General features: G+C 44.0%; 1 long non-coding RNA gene across 1 annotated transcript in view; it reads right to left on the bottom strand.

Annotated features, from left to right (window-relative positions):
- Positions 1-1,487: 1,487 nt before the first annotated feature.
- Positions 1,488-24,090, bottom strand: part of LOC122707897 — a 91,820-nt gene continuing 69,217 nt past the window's right edge. Inside the window, exons 3-4 of the long non-coding RNA XR_006344954.1 lie at positions 4,442-4,606; positions 1,488-3,950 (exon numbers count right to left, since the gene is read on the bottom strand). This is a non-coding gene — a long non-coding RNA (uncharacterized LOC122707897). The remainder of the gene's footprint in view (positions 3,951-4,441; positions 4,607-24,090) is intronic.

Raw genomic sequence — 24,090 nt, 5'->3', positions numbered from 1 at the left:
AAGGTGAACCAAGGAACATAATTTACTTGGATTTCCTTGCAAGCTTTTGATAAGGTCCCCCATAAAAGACCATTAAGGAAAATAGATGGCCAGAGGGCTCTGGGCAAAAGTCTTTTTGGTGTATTAAAAACTGGTTAAGCAATTTTAGAAGGAAGAATCACTGATGCTGGTTACTTCTTGGAGTAGAGAGAGGTTAATCACAAGCTGTCCCCAGTGTTAGTATTTGGACTTGAAGTGTTTGAATGATTTATAAAAGAAAAGAAAGCAAAGTTGGTCAAAGTCACAAAACAATATCATAGTACAAGTACACATCAAGTATAGGGTGTCTGGTAGGAATGAAGCTTCCTTGCCCATCAACGAGGAATACGGTCCTTGGAGGTAACAGCTGGAGGCCTACCCTGAAGATGAGACCTCTGAAGATGAGAATGAAGCTCTGAAAACCTTTCAGAAAAAGATAGAAACATTCGTAGCCCAAGCGCAGCCAGGCCTGAGGCTGGAGGGCAGGACACAATGACCTTACAAGTGTCCTTCCCACCCTTCCAGCAGATGGTGGCTTAAAGCCATGAAAAATCAGAAATGAGTGGCATGGGTGGAAAGCAGTTAAGCAATATGAAGACACCATTTTGCATACTTTTCATTCCAAAATTGTAAAAGACTAATTCTATTGGTAAAGGAAAGCCAAAGGAATGTCACGGAGACTAAAATATTAAACACTTCTGAGTAATCTTTGTATTTGACTTGATGCAGCAGAAGATAAACAAGAGATAATGAGGACCTGTTTACTGCTTACTGAAGGGGCAACAGAAGTGTTTCACTTTTTACAAAAGAAGACAGACCTTCCTTGAAAGTGCTTATAGTCTAACAATATAATTATTCTCATATCATGGTCGCCTCCCCCCCCCCAAATATTTTCACTGCAAAAGGAAACGGAATTAAACAAATATCTGTATGCAGATGAGGCAAATCCCAGGTCCTCTCTTGGCCGTGTCCCTCATTAATCTTCATGACACTTCTTATCACGTCCCACTTGTGTTTCTTTAAGATCAAAAAGTCCAAAACCCAAAAGTCATGCTGCAATCAGGGGCAGAGTGAATTCTAATCTGTATTTGCCCAAACTTCTTTCCTTTTGCCCAGTGAAGTAGTAACTCTAGTTCCTGCATAGGGTGCCATTTACATAGTAGGAATGCATTTATTTTGAGACAAGGACACAGAGACAGAATGTGTTCAATAATACATTGGACATTAAAATGCTCTCGAAGAGTCCACCAGTGGACCTACACGAATATAGTCAACTTACCTTTGAAAAGATGCAAAGGCAATTCAATAAGGAAGGGATAGTCTTTTCAGCAAATGATACCAGAACAATTGGATGTCAATATGCAAAAAAAACAATGGAGAAGGAAATGGCAACCCACTCCAGTATTCTTGCCTGGAAAATTCATGGATGCAGGAGCCTGTGAGTTACAGTCCATGGAGTCACAAAGAGTCAGGCACAATTTAGCGACTAAACGACAACGATGCAAAACAAAACAAAACAAAACAAAAAACACCCTCTATACATACTATATACAAAAATTCACTCAAAATGGTTCATAGTCTGTAAATGTAATTGCAAATTTATGAAATTTCTAATAGTAAATACAGCAGAAAATCTTTACAACATTGGGCTAGTTGCAAAAAGCTCTTTGATACAATAGCAAAAGCACTGTCCACAAAAGAAAAAAAAGTAGATAAACTGGATTTAATGGAAATTCAAAGCCTTAGAATCTGAATTCATAAACAGAAACTGAAACAAAAATCAAAGCTTCCATTTTTCCAACCAGACCTGGAAATCTATATCTTTCCTTGGGAACATACAAAGCCGAGTGAGCAACCAAACTGAAAAATGGCAGCTCCTCAGCAAACTTTTCCCCAAAATGGGTCAGGCAGAAACCAGTGACCCTTGCCTCTGTTTCCCCAGTCATTTGTGGGCATGTGTGGTACTTCACACACTCGGTCTTCATCAGCTGTCATAGACTCATCTCATGTGCAAATGTCAGGGGCAGGGCCAAGTGTATGGCATCTGTGTCCTGCCAGAGGCTCATAGAGGGACTGATAGAGAAGGTGTAGTTAATACACGTTTGAAGAAAAAAGTAAAGAGGAGGAAAGTGAAGAAGTAGGAGAAAGACACTCTGTGAAGTGAGAAGGGGGTGGAGGAGAGGGAGGAACGGAAGAGAAAAGAGGAGAACAGAGGAGAGGAGAAGGGAACACAAGGAAGAAAGAGGGAGGAGGAAGAAGGAAAAGGAAGAAAAGCTGGGAGAAAGAAAAATGTGCCTCGGGTGAAGACCACGGGGATAGGTGCGATCTGGGGAGCGACGGGGCGTGTCTGGTACGGGACAGGGGCAGCCACGGGCCACCAGGCTGACCATCCGAGCCCTGGCACCCCAGCCAGCCAGCGGTGCTGTAGCCAGGCCAGGCGCCCTGAAGTCACTGCCACTCTTTGTCCCTCGCTCGCCGGCCCCGTGGATGTCAGCGGCCATCGTGCGGTCCAGCACAGGGCCAAGTCAGCAGCTGAGGCGGGAAGCAGGAGGCTAAGGCTGCTGGCTGGGGCCTCTGGGTCCGCTCCCCGGCTCCCCGGCTGTGGGCCCGGGTGCCGGAGCCAGGGAAGCCGGGTCAGGGTGGTGAGGAGCCGCTGGCACGGCCCGGCCCTCGCATTCTCCGCTTCCTAATGGCCCGGCCTTGCTGGGGGAACGGGAGGGGCCGGGCAGCCCGCAGCCGGGAGTGAGAACTTGCCCTTGCCAGAGCCAGCTGCTGGCTGCCATCTGGGTAGGGGCAGTGCCAGTTTCCCAAATCTGCCTTCCCTTTGGAAAAGAGGGGGAAAACTCTGTGCTGGGGAGATAGCTTCTCCTTCCATCCTGAGGCTCTCAGTTAAAAACCCAACAAAACCAGCCTTTGGAAAAAGAAGAAATGCCACAGGCTGGGCTGTTTCCAGAGGAATTTGCTTCTCCTGGGGCCTTTACATCCAATTAAAAAAAAACAAAAAAAAAAACCTCTACTTGTCCTTCTCTTGCTTCTTTCGTTTTCCTTAATGATGACCTTGACTTTTAAAAATTAAATCCGTTTGCACTCATAAAATGCCCATCTGCATGTCCTTTATCTTTGTCACGTAGTGATGGAATCATCCACCATACACTGGAATTCCCTGAGGGATGTGATCTAGTCTTTTTAATTCACCCTCCACCACGAATAAGCCAACAGCTCCCTAAACTGTATCTGATGCTTGGATACTTTCTGGAGGGTTTATTCACTCATTGAATGTATTTTGAGCACTGTTTAAACATCAGCACAGGATTGTCATGATGAAGGATTGAAGAAGATCTGGCTCCTGTTCTCAGCACTGAGCCAGTTGAATGGACGCACCCCCTCAGGCTCTGGGGGACACCAGGGCAATGGGGACCTGCTACATTGTGTCAGCACCACGTGAGGCCCCACCTGGAGCCCCTGTGCTTATTTCCCGTGATACCTCTATGTTCTCAGGAGGCAGATGGGAAAAGAGTTGGCACCAGGCAGAGCACAGAACCAAGAAGAGCCTCTGCAAAACCAGCAGCAAACAAGCTTTATCCAGGAGTGAGAGTCAGTACATATAATAAGCAGCCCACTGTGGCCACTGACCAATGGGAGCAGATTCTGACTGGGAAAAATCTGTCACCTTCATACCTACCGGCTGAATATGAATCCTGGCTTCATTTTTTATTATTGCCTTAGCGGTCAGATCCTTCTTCCACATGTTGATACCCAATCTCTTAGCAAAGAATGGAACCCACCCAACATCCCGCCATAGCAACTGGATGGATGCAAGGATAGAAGCACTTCATGAGGACCTCAGGTTCATGGAGATCTTCATGGAGAGGCTTCAGTTTGACCTTCTTGACTTTGCGGACATCCTGGTTCCAAAGCAGCTCTTCACATGCCTATTGTTCATGAAACAGTTGAAAGAGGAAGGTTGAAATTCAGGGAAGGTCCTAAGAGTGAGGTTCACTCTCTGAAATAATAGGGTTCATCCCAGCTGATGGTTAGCCTGAGGGCAATCAGACCCCAAGAAAAACTGGTTCATGTTGTTCAAACTCATAGGAACAACAGTATCTTGCATTTCAAGTGTCTCCTAAGCACAGCACAAGTGTATTTAACAATAATGAAAAATACACGCAAATGCAGCTCACATGAGCACTCATTATTGGATAAATTTGAAAGTAACCCTCACCATAGTCCCTGACATAGGCAGGGCAGGCATTATCAGTTCCCACTTGGTAGCCCAGCAGAGGTAAACACGTTGTCTCAGCTGGTGTAGTCAGTGGCAGAGTTAGATCAGAATTTAGATCTCCTGACTTCTAATCCAGTGTCCTTTCCATAAGTCAAATTACTAGCTGATAATATAAACTCTAGTGTTCTAGATGATACCTACCTGAGAAATGAAATTAAGATCAGAAATTCCCTTGATGGAAACATAGATGAAAACACAGAAGATCAAGTGGTGAAGAGCATGGGCTTTGACTTCTGGTGCTGCCTTTGCCAACCACGTGATGTGGAGCAAGTTGACCAGTCTCTGCAAGCCTCAGCTTTTTCATCCCTAGGAAAGAAACAGCACCTTTCTCACACAGTTGCTGTAAGGACTAAACTAGGTAATATAAGACCTTGATCACAGGGTTCAGCCTAGGGTAAGTGCCCCATATATAATACAGGAAGTACTCTACACATGAGTGAGTTCCATTCTGAGAGTTCCTACTTAAACCTGTTAAGTAGGTTGCTATCATTGTCCCCATTTTACAGACAGGAAAATTGAGGCACAAAGAGGTCAAGTCACACATATAGGAAATGGCAGAGCCAAGATTTCAACCAGATGGCCCACCCCAGAACTTGGAAGTTACCTACTAGATAGGGTAGCCCTCTAATTTTAACAAAAGATCTGTCTCAAAGAACTGTGTGGACTTGTTTGAAAGAGTTTCTAGGCAGTTACCTTCCTGAGTCTTTTAAATCTTATGATTTAAAAAAATCTCTCCCCTGCTTTCCTACCAAAACCTTGAGCAAATCTGGGGTGTCTTCCTAGAGGTTTCTTAAGCCTTAAGTCTTGAAGAGCCAGAGACACTAAAAGAAACTGACTTTTCTTAGAGTCCTCAGCCATAGATTCTTCACCAAAATCAATTTTCTCAGCGTTTGTGAAGACAGATCTTTCTGGCACACATTGGGCTGAGATATTACTTAGAAGGTGTTTAGGCTTACAGTTAAGGAAGACAAGACAGTTGCTGATACACATGGATTTCCAGTGGACGGGGGGTTCAGAGAACCTATGATGATCATAGTTATGGAGGAACCTTTGTTCTGGAAGGAATTAGGTCTCATGCTGCAAAAGCATTCCCTCGAGGGAATGTAAGCGGAGACTTAAACAATCATGAAAAGGGCAGGCAGAGTGAAAACAGGTTTGTTCACAAATCCCAAAACCCTGAACCCAGGGGACAGCTTCTGGTTTGAAGGAGGAAGTTTCAGGACAAATAAAAGGTAATCCTACTTCGAGACACAGGCAGTCCCAAGAGATGACATGGGGGTGAAACCATATATAGTTTCATAATGGTAGGGATGCTAGAGTTGATAGCATATGCTAAAGGGAAGTTTGGGGTGCTTAAGTTGCACTGTAACAAAGGCTGCAATGATACCTTGCTTTTGAATAGAACTCGATGTTTCATATACACCCAGGCCTGCCTGGGGTCTCATCAGGGACCTGGGAAATTGTCATGGCTGCTATTATCAGGCCCACTTTATGTAACAGGAAATGAAAACTAATATTTTAGCATAGGGATCGTGTCTAACTCCAAACGGAAGTTGAACTTGGCTTCTTGGGTAAGTGAAGGCATCTGGGAATAGCACATTCAGATTTTGCCATTTTTCTTCGAACCATCAGGATCCAAGAGGACCTTGAATAGAAATTTTTCTGGACCGGACCAAGCCTAGCCATTCACAGGACAAAACATCCTGCTCGCAAGCCCTTCAGTCTCCCCATTAAGGCTAGCCTCTCATGCATAACAGGCTCACGTGAAGATCTCATGGGGAACTAGGCTGTTGATTTTTTTAAAAAATAACACAACCTATGAATTTTATCTCTTTATCTCCTCAGTCCAGAGGGAAAAAAAGGGACACAATCTGTCCTACCAGTGGGACATCCATCTGATTAGATGTCATAAAACAGAGTAGTCCTTTAGTCAATAATGGCTGGAATACCTCCGACCCACAGTTACTGGAAAGGAAAAAAAAAAAACCTAACTACAGATAAACTCCCTAGGGTTTCAGATCCATTTTGCAATAAGCCATGTTATGAAGGAAACCTGGCCCCAAAAGATAGTTTGAATGCAAAATAAAGATAGTTCACATGCTTTGAAGCAGATACAGGGCTCCTGCGGAAGCAACAGAATCATATTTTCGGAGGATCATTATATTTCCTGCTTCAGACTTTATTTGGGTCCCACCGTTCTTTTATACAACTCCTATTTTTAGTCATCAGAGGCGCCGGGTCCCGCCAGGCAGGGGCCTCAGCAGGGCAGGGCTGGTAGGAATGGTGTGGGTTGGATGCCTGGGGATTCAGAGAGCTGGGCAGACAGGGGGCAGGTGAGCTTCAAGGAGCATGTGTGGCCCACAGGGCAAGACAAGGGTCTGGGGACACTCAGGGAAAAGATTTAGGGGGTGCACCCTGGGTTTAGGGAGCTGGACTCCAGGGTTCAGGAGGCCAGTGAATTATCAAGAAGAGGCTGGAATATTGACAAAGCAGAGGTGGGCAAGAACCCTTTGAGATACCCCATCACAAAAAAATGGGAGGGGCTTAAATGCATGGGCTTAAGAACCTTGAAGACGTTATGCTAAGTGAAATCAACCAGTTACAGGAGGACAAATACCACGAAATTTATCAAAGGTTTCTAAAATAGTCAAATTCATAAAATCAGAGAGTGGAATAGCAGCTGCTAGGGGGAGGAGGAAGTGAAGAGTTACTAAATGGTGGGTATAAAGTTTGGGTTGAGATGATACATAAGCTCTGGAGATCTGCTGGACAGCATTGTAACCTACTTAAATATATACATATACATGTATATATATGTATGTCTTAACAAAGTGCCTGCACGCTCAGTTGCTTCAGTCTGTCTGACTCTTTATGACCCCATGGACTGCAGCCTGCCTGGCTCCTCTGTCCATGGGATTCTCCAGCCAAGTATACTGGAGTGGGTTGCCATGCCCTTCTCCAGGGGATCTTCCCAGCCCAGGGATGGAATCCGTGTCTCTTACATCTCCTGCACTGGCAGGCAGGCTCTTTACCATTAGCACCACCTAGGAAGTCCCTCTTAACAAAGTACCTATACTTAACACAGTTAGCAATTCTGTACTATAAACTTAAAGATTTGTTAAGAGAACAGATTTTACATCAAGTATTCTTACCAAAATCAAATGCAATTTTTAAAGAATAAATAGAAACGCATGAGTTTCAGAAGCAGAGGTGCAGGATGAGTCTGATCCAGGCAAGGGCAGATATGGCAGGCTGGCTGGGAAATTCCTACAACCAGGCCATCAGAGAAGAAAGAAAACACCTATGGTCACTAGAAATTATCGTATAAGAAAACTGTAATCTTCACTTAGCATTCATTTGGACTTCCCTGGTGGCTCAGACGGTAAAGCGTCTGTCTACAATGCCGGAGACTTGGGTTCGATACCTGGGTCGGGAAGATTCCCTAGAGAAGGAAATGGCAACCCACTCCAGTACTCTTGCCTAGAAAATCCCATGGATGGAAGAGCCTGGTGCAGGCTACTGTCCATAGGGTCGCAAAGAGTCGGACACAACTGAGCGACTTCACTTTCACTTTTGTGTCCCCTCTAATCCTGTGAAATCTAGCTCTTGGTGAAAAGGCAGAAAAAAGAAGGGGTCTTTGAAGTGAGAATTATTAGCAGGGGGAAAGGGGAGAAATGCAGAGTTCTTTATCCTTACAGATTTTAGACTGTTTATCTGGGTAATGAGCCCCAGAATGTAGGCTGACCTGCAGATTTCCTTAGGTGTTGAATCAAAAGATACCCTGAAAAAAGGAAAAAAAAAATACCCTGACATTTCTTTCTGACTCCCACCATTTCATATTTTTTTTTTGGCATTTTTTTTCCATTTTGTATGTTTCAAAAATAAATAAATAAATAACAAAGAAGTCAAGAGGAAATGCCATGGCACAGAGCAAGAAGCAATATGAAAACTCCTAAGAGATGGATTTGACCCAATCATCCAGCCATCTTTATTTCCAAGTAGAACAGGCCTACCTTTCTTCTCTGTGGAATCCTCTCTTCTTGCCCACATCCCTCTCCTGCCCCTTCTGCCCTTAATACAATCGATATATCCCTATCTTTGTCTCCTGAAATCTTCCTTCTCCTGACCCTTGTGTGGTCAAAGGAGGCCTCGGGAGAAATGGGAACGAACAGGGCTGCAAGCAGTTCAGGCCCCACGTAGGGGAGGCTGGGAGGAACCACACTACTGGAGGGACAAGGTAGGGGTGGAGTTCCACGGCATCATATTCTAGAAAGTAGATCTTGGAAATTCCCTCCTGGATTCGCCTGATTCTTTATGAAGGAAGACACAAAGAGAATTAGAGAAGAAAACCCTACAAGCCAACTGGAGTAAAAAGAAAATGGGCTAGAAGTAGAAGGACACGAATGGCTGGGCCTTACAGAGCTGTCCATGCCCTGGAAGGCAGTGAGCGCACCAGTATTTCAGGGTCCAGCTGGCCACCCCATCTTACCCACTGCCTTCCTAAGGTACACAGACCAAGGTTTCATCATTTATCTGTCTGAATAGCCATGTGCCTTCTAAGTTCCAAATGCTGAGCTAAGTAATGGGAATACAGAGGAGATTCCTTACTGATTGGCAAGCATCTATTGAGGACCTACTTTGTGCCAAGCCCTGGAGAAAATCATGGGAAGAAAAGGAGGCTGAGAAGCACATAAAATCAATGGAAGATGGTCCTTGTCGTGAAACTGGATGAAGAGACAAAGTAAATCCTGGTGACGTAGCTTGCTGGAACAACTTGGGGAAAAAAACATATTTTACTTAGCAGTACATTCTCCTACAGAAAGAGGCTCATTTTTGTGGAAAAAAATGCTGGCTTTCCTCGACATTACGATCAGCTGAGGGCTTTGACGAAGAAATTCAGAAGCAAGCTGAATTTCTCTGACAAGGAAAGGAGGAGATGTTCAGTGGCTACTTTAGGGAAAGATTCAGAGGGAGGGAGAAGGAGACCCAGAGGCCCATGTTCTTGTTTAGTCACTAAGCTGTGACCGACTCTTTGCGACCTCATGAACTGCAGCACACCAGACTTCCCTGTCCTTCACTATCTCCTGGAGTTTGCTCAAACTCACATCCACTGAGTCGGTGATGCCATCCAAACTCACGTCCATTGAGTCGGAGTTTGCTCAAACACACACCCATTGAGTTGGTGATGCCATTGAGTCGGTCATGCCATCTCACCCTCCCCATGACTAAAGAGGAACTCTGACAAGAGAAAGTGAAGATCTTTGTCTTTATTTATTGCTGGGTGTTGTATCATGTAGCTTTCTCCTTCATCTCCCCATAAAATTGTAGTCAGTTCTACATTACTCACTAATGCTTCGTGGGTTGGATCTGTTTTGAGGAGATGTGATAAAGCCCAGAATCTCATTTCCAAGTGGTCAGAGGCAAAGGCAGAGGGTTCTCATGTGAGAAAAACTTCGTATGAGTTATTGAGGACATGCTTTTAGCAATGCATTTGCAAGTTTAGATGTGAAACACATGTGCTCAGGAAGTTCAGAGGGAAGTAATCTGAGGCTGAGTGGATAATCAGGGCAGTCTTCCTACAAGAAGCAAATTTTGAACAAAACGTCCCTTGGGAGATAGATTCAGGTCATGGAAATACAAAGGTACTTATGTAACTTCACAGAGACCCCAAAATACACATATGGTTTTCTGATCTCAGCTCAAGATACAGACATGTACATAGGCAGACACACATGCACACTCAGTTATGCCAACAGTTACAGTCGAGGGAGATATAGGTGTGCACCGGATCATACATCCCTCACACACAACCAGACAACACCTAGCATCTTTCAGTCTCTGCCAAAGTGGTCCCTGCTCTCACTGAGATGCACAAAAAGTGGTTCATTAGTATTAAAACCACATCACTGCCGAAGTGCAGAAGAGTCAGATTTATAACATTAGACATTTTTAGTGGAAAATGTAAATACATGGCAGAGAAGGCTGGGCACATGTCCCTTGAAACCATTACCTCACAAAGCTTACCAAGGGTCTAGGCCTTTCACAGAGAAAGACTATTCAGTCTAAGCAACATCCAAGATCATCTTATCAAAGCCTCATCAGAGGCTTTAAGGGACACAAGTGATCAACAAAGAAAATAAGAAATACTGGGACTTCCCTGGCTGTCCAGTGGTTAAGACTTCACCTTCCAATGTCGAGGGTGAGGATTTGATTCCTGGTTGGTGAGCAAAGATCCCACATGCCTTGTGGCCAAAAAACCAAAACATAAAACAGAAACAATGTTGTATCACATTCAATAAAGACTTTAAAAATGGTCCACATCAAAAAAATATTTAAAAAAAGAAAATAAGAAATACAAATAGCCAATAAAAAATATAAACACTATAGTGGCTCAGATGGCAAAGAATCTGCCTGCAGTGCAGGAGAGCCAGGTTTGATCCCTGAATGGGAAGGATCTGCTGGAGAAAGGCATGGCAACCCACTCCAGTATTCTTGCCTGGAGGAGCCCATGGACAGAGGAGCCCGGTGGGCTACAGTCCGTGGGGTCACAAAGAGTCAGACACGACTGAAGTGACTTAGCACAAGCACATATATAATTCTCTAATGTTATAAGATGTAAAAATATCTAAAAATACAAATACTGTTATATATAAATATATGAAATCAGCCTCACCTGAAGCTAAAGAAATGCAAATAAAAATGACATAATACCATGTTTGCCCTAATTTGAAAGAATAAAAAAGTTCAGCACTGGTTCAGATGAGAGTGTGGAGAACCGTTCTCTCAACCACAGCACTGGGGCTGGCAGTTTGGTCCATAATCATCTCAGGAGGCCACGTCTACCAGAAACACTACACACGTGCGTGCTCCCTGATCTGTAACTTCACTTCTATCTCTTGATGGAATACCCAGGTTAGCGCAGAAAGTTGTGTGTATCAGGCTTTCATTGTACTGGGTTTTGAAAATATGAAAAATTGGAAGCTATTTAAATACCGAGTAAAAGGAGACTGTTAAATAAAATATGGTATCCATTCAATGAAATACTATATCACTATTATAGGAATAATACAAGATTTCATGATGCTGAAAAATGTTGCAATACATAGCAAGATGCTGTAAATGAGAAAAGCAGAATCGATGCAGTACATAATCTGATACTCTTTGTAATACCAAAGCTAGTTAATGTATTCGGTGGTTAAACCAGGATATAAACTGCATTCTAGCAGTGGCCCTTTTGGCTAAATGTTAAATGTTGTCTAGAAATGTGCCTGGCATAAAATAGGCCCACAGTAAATATTTGTTAATTAAATATGTTTATACTTACTATGCACCAGGTAGTGTTGTAAGCACCAATAGAATATTTCAGTCTCTCAACAGCACTGTGCTCTAAGTCTTACAATGAACTCCACTGAGCCGTGAGGGTGTACGGAGAGGTTGAGTCAGCCAAATTGCCTCCGTCACCCAGTCGGTAAATGGTGAAGCCAAGATTCAGACTCAGGCAGCCTCAGTCCAAAGTCTTAACTCAAACACTCTCTGGACATGTGTGCAGAGAAAAATCTGAAAGGTTGTACACCAACACATCAGTAGCAGTGATTCAGGCAATGCTGGGTGGTGGGATTACTTAAGCTTTTGTTTTCCTTTGTACTTATCAGAGTTTTCTAATTTCTCTACAGTGATGTAAAATTTAATTTCTGTGTGTGTGTGTGTGTGTGTGTGCTCAGTTGGGTCCGACCCTCTGGGACCCCCATGAACTGTAGCTCTCCAGGCTCCTCTGTCCACGGAATTCTCTAGGCAAGAATACTGGAATGGGCTTCTGTTTCCTCCTCCAGGGGATCTTCCCAACCCAGGGATTGAACCTGCGTCTCTTGCATCTCCTGCATTGGCAGGTGGACTCTCTACAACTGTGCCATCTCCAAAGCCCTTTAATTTTATTTGAAATAGCATGCGATGTCCTTTAATGGATGCTTTCTCTGACCAAAACAGGGGAAAAGTAGAGCAAAGGAAATGGGTTCTTAAGAGAGAGGGAAAAGATGAGGAACAAGTAGAATAGGGGTCTCTAACCTCTGGGCCTCCTGTTAGATCAGAGTGGCATTAGATTAGAAATAAACTGCACAACACTACTCTATTTAAAGTGGACCGCCAACAGAAACCTGTTGTATAGCACACTGAATTCTGCTCAATGCTATGTGCCAGCCTTCATGGGAGTAGGGTTTGGAGAATGGATGCATGCGTATGTATGGCTGAGTTCCTTCACTGTTCCCCTGAAACTATCACAGCATTGTTCATCGGCTATTCCCCAATACAAAATGTTCTTGGTGTTAAAAAATAATGATAAAATTTTTTAAAAAAGAAAAAAAGCCATTGTATAGGAAGTCTTTTTATCTAACACTTATATTACTAGATGACCAAGGAAAATATATCCATTTAAAACGAAGACCAAAAAAAAACAAATGAAGACTGAAATTTGAGAGTAAACAATGAATAAAAATTATCTATAAGGGTATTATTAAAGAATAAAAATGTATATTACAAAAAAAAAAAGAAATAAAGTGTAGAATAAATGTAATGTGCTTGAATTATCCAAAAATCATTGCCTACCACCACCACCCTAGTCCATGGAAAAATTGTCTCCCACCAAAATGGTCCTTGGTGCCAAAAAGGTTGGGGATTGCTGAAGCAGAGGGACCAAGTTTCTGCAAGCAAGGTAGAAAATTTCAGAAACTACAGGCCCCCTAACTTCCCATGTGTTCTTTGCTGTGTCCCTCAACCCGAGAGGATTCCAGGACACTCCTTGGGGTTGCCACGCTTCTGGAGAGACACATGGTGACCCTACGTTCAGGGCCTCTTGCAAGGCCATCCTCATGTGGACACACCATTTATGGGTGGAGCTGCATTTGCCCAAAGACATTTCTTGAAGTTCTGTACCGGACGTCAGGTGGGCATGAAGGGTACGACTTGAGAAAGATATAGACCCTGCCTTCAAGAAACTCAGAAATTGTTGGGGAGACAGACAAACTGAAAACACATAAACTCATTACAGAACTAATAAAACAGAAGGAAATTCAGGATGTTATAAGAGCATCTGATTCCTGTAACATCCTGTACTTGCCTGTGTCATAGAGTTTGTTGTTTTTTCTCTTTTAATTGTGTGCTTCCTCCTCCATCTCTCCAACTGTGCACACACTCCTTAAGAATTGGCACTGAACCTCACCCATGTTTGTGCCCCAGCGCTTGGCACAGAGTAGGCCGTTTAATCAACAGCAGCTTTGCCTGAATGGTTATACAGAAATGGTTCTGTCGATAACTTTTCCAGTTTGATCCATCAAGGATCAGGTTAAAGGAGAGAGGCTACACTGAAAAAAAAAAAAAAAAACATGCCTGGAGATCTCTCTGGCTCCGATGGAGTGAACCAAGTGGACAGACAGAAAGAAAGAGGAAGGAAAAAACTCCTAGGCTGTGTGAATGCAAGTCCAAGATCGAGTTAAGAAGCAGCTGATTTGTTTCGGTCAAAATAAATGTGGCTGCAACAGAGATGAGTCACGGAGGGCCTTTTAGTCACACTAAGTTCAGATTTAATCTTCCAAGCTATGAGGATTCAAAAAAATGGAAGAAGAGAGATGGCCAGATTTGGCTACAGGAAAGTCAGTATGGTAGCACCATGGAAGGTGGAAGAAAGTGGGCAAGTTAGAGGGAAAGAGGCCAGTTCAGTTGGGAGGTCCCTGCAAGGAAGCAGCCCAGAAAATGATGACCTGGATGAAGGCAAGGCTTCCAAGAATGCAGAGAAAAAGACATCCCAACATTATTTCCCTCCAGGCCAGCCTGAAATCATTCTCAGGCATGCAGAACAGTTAAAAATGACACTTGTGTGTGAAAAAGGCAAAGCTGATCTTGAGGACTTAGCCATATTGCCAACTCAGCAGCACCAATCCCCCAAGGCTTCACACCCCACTAGCACCTCAGCGCCCACCCCTCCCACAGGCGGGGACGAAGACATCCCGGCAGCCAGAGAAACACTCCGAAGCAGCAGCAGAGGGGGGAGAAGTACATTACAGAGCCCAGCATCTGTGGCAAGCAGCTGCCAAGCAACCTCCATGTGCTCCCGCAGCTGTCGGCGTGATGGCAACGGAAGAAGGAACAGAAGGACGAAAAGAAATTTCAGCAACAGGCTCCGAGCGCCAGGCAGGTAGGCGGGCCCTGGGGCAACACGGGCCGATCCACTGGGGCTCCTGGGAGCTGCTGCTTGCCTTGGAGAACGGCCACAGCTTCCCGGGCTGGGCTTTGCAGGACACCAATCCCCTCACCTGAACCAGGGACCCAGCGGAGTGGAGACTGGACTTGCCGAGCCAGCTTCCTTAGTTTGATTTCAAGGTTCCTGTCTCCATCTCTCTGAAGGTGCAATATGACTTATATCACTTGGTGTTCAAATCTGTGACTCAAAGCTCAGTGTGGTGGGAGACCTGTTTGAGAGATTCATGAGCCCCCTCACCACCAAACAATCAAGGAGATGGCCCAGGGTATTTCACGCAACTAAAACAGGGAATTACTGATTTTAACAGCAGGTTGAAGGCATGCATCATGTTGATTATTCACTCATTCATCCATTAATTCAGAGATTTACCAAGTACCAAGTATATAAGAATATGCTAGGCTTTGTAGCAGCTAAAAGAGACATGGAAGGTGAACTGATAATGCAGAGTTTGTCAAGCTGTACAGCTTACAAAGAACTCTATTCATTATTTTTCTTTTTACAACTAGAGCTAATATTCAGTCATTTGCATAGTCCAGGCGTTACAGATATTTACAGCCATTTACTACCCTGCCTGGCCAGGCTTCCCTGGTGGCTCAGTGGTAGAAAGTTCGCCTGATGATTCAGGAGAAGCAGGTTTGATCCCTGGGTCAGGAAGATCCTCTGGAGAAGGAAATGGTAACCCGGTATTCTTGCCTGGGAAATTCCATGAATAGAGGAGCCCAGTGGGCTACAGTCCCTGGGGTCACAAAGAGTCAGACACAACTGGCCTGTGACCACCTCCCAGTAAGTGACACAGTTAGGATTAGAACCCACAAGTTGCTTATGATAAATTTGGAAGACAAAGATATCAGAGAGATATGAAACAATTCTAGGGTGACATGAAAACAAGTATCTGATCTTGTGAGCCACAGATTAGACACAATATGTGGGTGAAATAAAACATAAGGGGAAGATCACCGCATACACAGGCAAACTTAGGGGGGATGCCATTTTGTGGTGGGGCTTAACAGGTGATAGAGACCTTGAAAAAAAAATTGGGGATTTGGATAGGGTTTTGGTCCTGGTTGTCAGGGAAACAGGCTCTGGACAGAATGCCCGGGTTCAAAACTCAGCTTTCCATGTATAAAATGAGGATAATAATAAGGGTATCTACTAAAGGATTGTTCTAAGGATCAGGAGATGATTTAGATAAAGCGCCTGATGCAGCATGTGCTCAGTAAGGGAGAGGGGTCATCCTTTCATTTCCCGTAGTATAGATGGTAAGTGGTAGCCGTCCCTTCTGCAGAGGCTCTTCATTTCCCATATATAACATCCAGGATGCTTAGTTGTGAGCCACAGAAACCACCTCTGGCTGATGATGATCTATGAATAATTAAACGGAGAAAGAATTTACTGAAAGGTAATTCAAAGAAAGCTGAGCGCCAAAGAATTGATGCTTTTGAACTGTGGTATTGGAGAAGACTCCTGAGAGTCCCTTGGACAGCAAGGAGATACAACCAGTCAATCTTAAAGGAAATCAGTCCTGAATATTCAGTGGAAGGACTGATGCTGAAGCTGAAACTCCGATACTTTGGCCACCTGATGCGAAGAACTGACTCATTGGAAAAGACCCTGATGCTGGGAAAGATTGAAGGCGGGAGGAGAAGGGGACGACAGAGGATGAGATGGTTGGATGGCATCAGCCACTCGATGGACATGAGTTTGAGCAAGCTCTGGGAGTTGGTGATGGACAGGGAAGCCTGGTGTGCTGCTGTCCATGGGGTCGCAAAGAGTTGGACAGGACTGAGCAACTGAACTGAAGGGAATTGACAGAATCACTAGAAAGGCTGAAGAATCAGGTAAGAAAATGGGCAAGAGTCAAGGGAGCCTGAACAAACAAGACCAGCGGTGGTCAAAGCCAGGCCTGGAGAGCCACCTGGAGAGAATGTCAGGATGCGTGCTGGATAGAACTCCACGGCCACACACGACAGAGGACGCTGCCTCAGCACTGCCATGGCCACTGGCTTGAGTACCCTGCTCCCTCTTCCTGTTAGCTCCAGAATCAAGGCCTGGGAGTGGGCATCTGACTAGCAGGCCCCAGGCACATGCCTTTGCCCTAGCTGCCACCGGGCAGGGGAGAGCTAGCCTCTGAAAATCCCATTTCCCCAATGCAGAAATAACCTGGCCTCCCACCAAGATTCATGCATAGGTAAAGTGTCCACACATTGAAAAAGGATTCAGAGGCTGAGCAGCTTAAAAACAACTGTCCAGCATACCATGCCAGGTGCACCCGCAACCAAATTCCTGCCTGCACCTCCAATCCCAAAGCCTAGGGCCACCTGACTTCAGACTTTACCATCTAGTGACACTAAACGCAGTGTGCTCCTTCAGTCCTCTGGGTAGGTTTATTCATTCCTCCTCTGCTTTTATATCTGCTTATTATCTACATAAACTTCCAGATGCAGGTGTCACTTCTGTCTACTTGATAAGCTGCCTGTGACTTCTACCGGTCGGATTAGCTGCCTTTCTCGGCGTTCTCACGGCATTCAGGGTATGCCTTCCTCTACGACTTAATACACTGAATTGAAAGCATTGAATGAAAGATCTGGCTTAGCAGTTCTCAAGCGTTAGAAATCTCAGAATCACCTGGAGAGCTTGTTAAAGCACAGACCCCTAAGCCCCATTTCAAGAGTTTCTCAGTTTTTCTGAGGTAAGGTCTGATTATTTGCTTTTCTAATAAGTTTCAGGTGATTCTGATAACATTTTACTGAGGCTATTAGCCTAGGAACCACACCCTAAGATCCAGGGACCTAACTTATAACTTTGAACCAATGGTTCTCACGTAGGGGCTGCTATACCCCACCTCATACTTCCACCCCTGGGTACATTTGGCAATATTTTGAGATGTTTTTGCTTGTCCCAACTAGGAGGGGAGTGGCTACTGACATCTAGTAGGTAGAGCCCACTCCCTACCCCAAGGACTGGAGTGAGTTGCCATTGCCTTCTCTGAACAAAAAATTACTCAGGCCCAAATATGAGAAGTTTTGTGGTTGAGAAACCATGATATGGACCATAAAATTCCTGAGGGCAGACACTTATTCAGCATCATATTCCCACATCTAACGTGTCGTGTAGTCTGTAGTATTTGTTCACACTATGTTTATTAATTGGAATCACTTGACTAAAGACCATGAATGTATCTTCTCAACCCCAAAATTGAAATCTAAGAAGTACAAGAGAGCCTGGAACTGAAGACATTAAATAGGAAGCAGACATAAAACGCATAAAACCAAATTGCTAGAAGTGAAATCACAGGAGAAGGAGCATCCAGACTTCTTATTGCCTGGTCCACCCCCAGCCCCACACAAACACCCCTCTCTGCATACCCACGCAAGTGACTGCAGCCTTCCAACATTTTCTCCTCAAACCTGCTCATCAGGCCTGTTAGTGAGTCTTCAATGACCATCTCCTCTTCTCTTTCACAGGACACATGGTCACACAAATAAAGATGACACTTTCCAACCTTCCCTCCAGCTGGTGTGGAAAGACCCAGCCAAAGCAACGTGAGCAGAAGCCATATGTGTGACTTTGAGTCACATCCTTAATCGGAGGTATGTGTCCCCCTTCCTCCCTTCTGCTGTTTTCAGTGTGAATGTGGGGAAGAGGCACCTTGGATCAAGCTGGTATAGGCCATACTCTGCAAAGGCAGAGCAAAATGTCGGCATGATCCTGGGCCCCTAGACAATCTCAAAGAGCAAAGCTACCATACAAGCACTTCACCTTCTTCCAGACTGTTCCATGGGAAAGATATTTGCATTTTGTATAAGCTACTCTTGAGAGTCCTTTGGACAGCAGGGCAATCAAATCAGTCAATCCTAAAGGAAATCAACCCTGAATAGTCATTGGAAGGGCTGATGCTGAAGCCCAAATACTTTGGTCACCTAACGCGAAGAGTCGCCTCATTGGAAAAGACCTTGATGCTGAGAAAGATTGAGGACAAAAGGAGGAGGGGGCGACAGAGGATGAGATGGTAGGATAGCATCACTGACTCAATGGAGCAAACTTTGGGAGATGATAAAGGACAGGGAAGCCTGGTGTACTGCAGTTCATGCGATTGCGGAATCGGATACAACTGAGCGACTGAACAACAACAAAGCCACTCTTTATTTTGAGTTTCTACTACAAGCAGCTGACCTCATATGCTAGCAAATATTCCTAATCAAACTTGAAATCCAGCTAATTTTCTCACCATCAACATACATTCCTTTTCTAAATTAAAATTAATAAAAAATATTCTTAGAACAACTAAAAGGACAGATTTATCAATCTAGTTATGTTTTCCATTAAGCATGAAAATATGAATAAGATCAATTCTGATGAAGATGTGATAAATTTATAGCAGCTGAGGCACAGATACAGAAGCTATTAAGTTATTTTGCATTTCAGTGACAGACCAATATGTAGGTATATTTTTCTCCATTAAAAAAAAAAAACATACATTCCTGGCCCCTGGAAAGCTAGAATATTCTCTCTGTGTGGTGGGACTCCAACAGTTTCTACATAGATCTATCTCCCTTACCTCAAACCCTACTCCACCTACTGTCCCAAAGATTCCTGCAGGCTCTCTCTCAGAAAAAGCCAAGGCTTCCATCTCTGGTAAATTATAACCCCTAGGAGGAATAACACATTATACTATTAATCAGTTTTTGTACCTGTGAAAGGCAGAACTGAGAATGTTCTGCTAAGGAGGGAAAAAAGGCTTTAAAATAAAAATGTGGCACCACTGAAAACCCATAAACCTCACAAATTTGCCTAAGATTGGTGTGAGGGTAGAGTCAAACCAAACACTGCCACAGTGACCCCGCTCTATTACGAATAACTCCTAAGTCTTATGACCCTCTTTAACCACTGACGCTGGCCTCAGTAGCACTGATCATACGGAGGAGAGTGGGGCCTCCCTGGTAGAGCCCGCACCCTCTGGGGAGGAATCACCTGCGTTGCCAGTCAGGTAAGTTGTACAAAGTTCCTGTCCTGTCCCTGGGAAGGGGAGAAGGAAAGTCACGCTCTTCCTCCTGGCTTTCTCGGCTCTCTGGCTCTAGCAGATGACATTGCCCTTCCCCACTTGTCCTTGACTGAGTAGACACTCTAATTTATCTAGAAGTCACTTTTCTTTTCATTTTGGGATCTGGTAAATGCTACCGTCTGCAGTTGACTCAGCCTGCCCTGAAGTGAAGGAATGTGTATAGTCTGTCAATCTCCACAGCTTTGGAGAATGTTTTAAATGGCATTTGGTGATTGAAAGCAAGATACAATTGCCCTGTGACAAAGAAGCTAATGATCAAGGCTCCTCTAATAGCTTTTATATTACTGTTAAGTCACAACACTCTCCTGCTACTTTTTATTCATGCAAATGAAGTACACATCAAATCAAAGCAAACTGTCTGTCAACAGGTTGGCTTAAAGACCAGAATCCTCTTTTGCTTCTCATTTTAAATAAAGAGCAAACAAGGACAGAAAAGAAACAAGATGGCACCTTTTGTGCTTGTTTTCATAATTTTTTTTTCCCCTTCCTTCTGTCCTCCTCCTGGAGTAAACCTGAAAGGTCACAGATAAGGTTTTTCATTTGTATCCCTGAGCCCAAGGTATTTGGAGATGATAAAAAACACACGCACTTGTTTGTTTTTTCCTTTTCACTTGGAGTCCTCCTGTCAAGGTGCCCAGAATAATGCTTCTGGAGCAGATGGGGAAGGCAGACGAAGCCGTGCTGGGAAACCACGTTTCCAGACGCGGTGTTTGTGTCAATCCTGTTCTTCAGCAGAAACAACCTCCTGGGGGGGGCCTGCCCCGCCATCCTCTGTACCTGCACACGGGTCCAACAGGACCTCTCACACTCGGCTATTCATAATGCTTATTAATTTGGCATCTGCTTCTAGAGACCCTATATTTTTCACCAGGCTTTGGCCCGATAGTGCTGTTGGAAAGGATCTTGCGATAAAGAGATGCATGTACAGCCAGGATAAACGCAGTCGTACCGCGGAGCAGAACACTAGAGGTGCCCCGGGAAGACAGCTGTTCCCGTCAGGTGTCTGCAGGCCCCTTAAGCCAGGAGGGAAGGAATTGGTGGGAAAATGCCTAAGACTTCACTGTTTCACTTTCAGTGTCAAAGATCATTGTCTTCTTATGGATGTTGTGATCGGTATTACTCAATGATACCTCTGGACTAAAAGGATCTGGGGAAAATAACCAAGAGCATAACTCTTCAAACCAGCCACTGCCCCCCCCCCCCCATAGCATTGCTGTGCTATTTCATTACCTTAGCTAGACCTCACACCCAGGGCCAGATGGCTATGATTAAAACATAGTCAGTCCTGTTGGGGTCTCTGAAAGGGGTCAATAGATAGCGTCCTGCTTCACCTGAGACAAAGGACTGGCAGAGCGGAGCTGAAATAAAACCTTTATCACCAATAAAGGCCAACTGGCAGGACACTGCTAAGTGTAAGAGCCCCAGATTTAGGCAGAATTGCTCTCCCCAGCACAGGTACACTGGACGCAGGAAGACGGCCCGTTCAGTGTAGAGGGGGCAGAGAACCACTTCCTGCGTTCAGTGTAGAGGGGGCAGAGAACCACTTCCTGCATTCAGTGTAGAGGGGGCAGAGAACCACTTCCTGCATTCAGTGTAGAGGGGGCAGAGAACCACTTCCTGCATTCAGTGTAGAGGGGGCAGAGAACCACTTCCTGCGTTCAGTGTAGAGGGGGCAGAGAACCACTTCCTGCATTCAGGCAGAGAACCACTTCCTGCGTTCAGTGTAGAGGGGGCAGAGAACCACTTCCTGCATTCAGGCAGAGAACCACTTCCTGCATTCAGTGTAGAGGGGGCAGAGAACCATTTCCTGCAGGCAGGCAGATGGCTCTGCAGAAGAAAAAGGGGAGAGGTGGGTGGGTCACACACATTTCTAGTTTGTTTTTCCTGAATATACAATGTGATAAATCACTCCCCTGGTCACAGAGCACCGGTTTGAGCTCCCTGAGTCGTACACCAAAATGATGCTTTTGAACTGTGGTGTTGGAGAAGATTCTGGAGAGTCCCTTGGACTGCAGGGAGATCAAACCAGTCAGTCCTAAAGGAAATCAACCCTGAATATTCATTGGAAGGACTGATGCTGAAACTGAAGCTCCAATACTTTGGCCACCTGATGCAAAGAGCCTTCTCATTGCAAAGGGCTCCGATGCTGGGGAAAATTGAGGGCAGAAGGAGAAGGGGGAAACAGAGGATGAGGTGGTTGGATGGCAGCACTGACTCAATGGACCTGAGTTTGAGCAAACTCTGGGAGACAGTGAAGGACAAGGAATCCTGGCATGCTGCAGTTCATAGGGTCGCAAAGAGTCAGACACGACTTAGCAGCTGAATACCAACAATATCTACTTTACATATGGTAGTGTACATGTTGGGGTGAGAGGTGGGAGAGAGGTTCAAGAGGGAGGGGACATGTGTATACTTATGGCTGATTCATGTTGGTGTATGGCAGAAACCAACGCAATATTGTAAAGCAATTATCCTCTAACTAAAAAGAAATAAATTTTAAAAAAGAAGATAAATAAATGTGCTAAGTTGTGTCCGATTCTTTGTGACCAAGGACTGTAGCCTGCCTGGCTCCTCTGTCCATGGGATTCTCCAAGCAAGAATACTGGAGTGGGTTGCCAATCCCTTCTCCAGAGGATCTTCCCAACCCAGGGATCGAATTTAGGTCTTCTGCATTGCATGTGGATTCTTTACTGTCTCAGCTACCAGGGAAGCCCCAAATAAATAAGTAAAAATATTAAAAAAAAAAAAAATCACTCCCCTGGAGCAAGTGAGTAAGGAGACGGAGATGGTCCTGAATGCCACACCTCCTACTTGGAAAAATATGCCAGGAGTGGGGAACAAGCTACCCCTCCCAGCACCATTGCAGGGTGAGGGAACAGACCCAGAGAGAACTTAGGAGATCTTGCTTATGACACCCAATTAAAAGATGCTGTCAAGTCTTTGGACTGCCAAATCCAAGGGTACCCTGTTATCCACGTCAACTGACTCTTGACCACAGGAGGACATCATCCTCGTGCAGCCACTGGCCATTTCCGACCCTTCCCCATGTGCCACATCCTTGACTGGTTTGGCTTCTCAGTTTTCATCCAAGTGCCAACACTCTCCTTCTCTCAGTTGATACTTAGAGCTCTGCAATCACCACCCAATACCCTCGCAGAAGACCTATGTCAGAGACGATAACCCCAAATTCCTTACAACTCGATTTACATGAGAAGCATGGTCTGGAGGACTGGGCAGGTCATTTACAGCCCAATCCATCCTTCTTTGTCTTGGACTCTTCATAAACAGCACTGTCTCCTCCAGCTTGACATTAAGAAGAAATTATAGAACAAAATTCTCTATTTTATTAACTAAAGGGAGTTGTTGAAAACATTGCCCATTTTGTTTCTCAGTCTTCTGAAATCAACACACACACACAAACACCTCTTTTAGGACTAAGAGTTGTGTTGTTATTGTTGTTGTTTTTCCTAGTTAGGATACTCTTTTCTTAAGGTCACTATAATTAATGTAAATTTTGTTTAAATCATGTCAATAAATTATTTTCTCTCTTTGATTTGGTCATCAAGTAGCTCAAAACCAAATCTGTGGTTCTGTGCCAGTTGAACAATGTAGGAGGCAGAAGCCTGTGTATCTGCAACTTCTCCCTCTCTGGAAACTCTCCTTCTCACCACCCCCTTCCCCCTGTCCTATTTATAGTCTCAAGACAACACTGTTTGTTTTCTATTTTACAGTGGACTAGGTATTCTTGGAGGAAATCATAAATTCCATGGAATGACAGAAATGGATAAAATGTATCCTTAATTTTCTTCATTAATTTGCAATAAATTAATTTTAAATTTTTATTAAAATAGCCAATGGATATAAATTACCTAGACTTTTAAATTTTATAATCAGAACAAAAAATTTAGTTTCATGTGAATTTCCAAGAATTTAATGGGTTTTTATATTGTTCATCAAATTTACACAATCAAAATAGGATTTCTTTTTATAATATTTGGTTGCTGACTCATCAATTGTCAATTATATTCTATTTTTCAACACAGTGACTTATTTAAACTTATTTTCTTTTATCACTTGGCTAATTCACAGTATTAAGAGAAGTATTCAAAGGATGAAGTATTTGACCGTTAATTCTGTTTTATTTTTACTAGTATATCCTAGATTAAAATCATTAAATATTTATGTTGCCACTTTATATGCCATAGAAAAAATATTGGCTGTTAGTAAACTTTGACAAAAGATTCTCACTAAACACATTTTCCAAAGACTTTCTCTGTTGGCATCTGCAGCTAAACTTAATCTCTTTTATATCCCATTGCCTCTTGAGATTGGAAGGGACTTTTTGGGTTCTTGTTTTGGTCAGTGTTTTCTCCCAGAAATATCAACTGTTGCTGTCATTCTTACTGAAGTTGGTTATCTCATTGTTGGTTCTATAAGCCAAGCTTATTTCTTGCAAAATATTTTTTAATAATCCAAAGT

Source organism: Cervus elaphus, chromosome 14 (genome assembly GCF_910594005.1).
Source record: "Cervus elaphus chromosome 14, mCerEla1.1, whole genome shotgun sequence".
Classification (NCBI taxonomy): domain Eukaryota; kingdom Metazoa; phylum Chordata; class Mammalia; order Artiodactyla; family Cervidae; genus Cervus; species Cervus elaphus.
This window is presented reverse-complemented; position numbering and strand designations above follow the sequence as displayed.